Consider the following 1,118-nt stretch of genomic DNA (forward strand, 5'->3'; position numbering starts at 1 on the left):
TATATATATATATATATATATATATATATATATGAATGGAAGGTATACCCATGTTACTAGATCTACATTTGACAGTAGAGAAAACAGCTTGATGTCCATGCCCTCTATTTCTTTGCCTGTGTAAGCTCTGTGACCACATCTTTTATTATGGGAAGAGTTTGTTTCTTCTCTGCCTTTATCACATTGCAAATGTGCTGCTTTTAAAATACATATGAGCCCTCCAAAGATGGTTTGGTGGATAAAGTGCCAGACCCTGCATAAAAGTTGGACATAGTAGCACAGATGTCTATACCTAGTGTTCCTACAGAAAGATGGGAAGTGCAAACACAAGAATGCCTGAATATACATGAGCCAGCTAATCTGGCCTATCCAGGGGAGAGACATTGTCAACAAGGTAGACAGAAGGACCGATACCCAAGGTTGCCCTTTGACCTTGTTATATGTGCTCTGACCCGCAGTTTGCCCCCCCCAACATATACACCATTACACAAGACATACAAACAAATATTTTTCAACTATTTTAAAACATACAAGACCCCAAACCTATGTAGAAATTGGGGCTATTTTTAATACTGTATAGTACATCAGATGATGCCTGAGAAGAAAAACCAACATTTTTACTAGGATGTTCACATCACTCATTCCTCATAAGGGAAGTGATCCCCTGGACAAGATGCCTCCTTGCCTATGAATACTAAATCACTTTGTTTTTGGATCTCTGGTTAAAGGACTAGAATGATGACGATAGAAATAGCCAAATACACATTTGTCTTGATCACTCTAAGTAGCTATTAACATATGTTTGTTGTGGGTTTTGATAGAAAAAAACAACAATCATATGCCAATAGGGGGGTGCAAACTGAGGAAATTTATAAATAAATTCAGCTTGCTTCTTTTGTTATGCACATTTTAATACACATCTGCTTGGCAGAGAAACAGTATTGGGATTAACTATAAAGAGATACTGGAACAAAGTGGAGGCCCATGCTGTCTCTTGGTCTGATAAGCAAACAGCAGGAAGTAGACTTTACTGAACTAAGAAGAAAGGAATTGTGTGCAGAAGAGTCACACAGAGATGAAAACAGGATGTCTTGACCAGACAGAATTATAAAACAGCA

Source organism: Mastomys coucha, chromosome X, assembly GCF_008632895.1.
Source record: "Mastomys coucha isolate ucsf_1 chromosome X, UCSF_Mcou_1, whole genome shotgun sequence".
In the NCBI taxonomy this organism is placed as follows: Eukaryota; Metazoa; Chordata; class Mammalia; order Rodentia; family Muridae; genus Mastomys; species Mastomys coucha.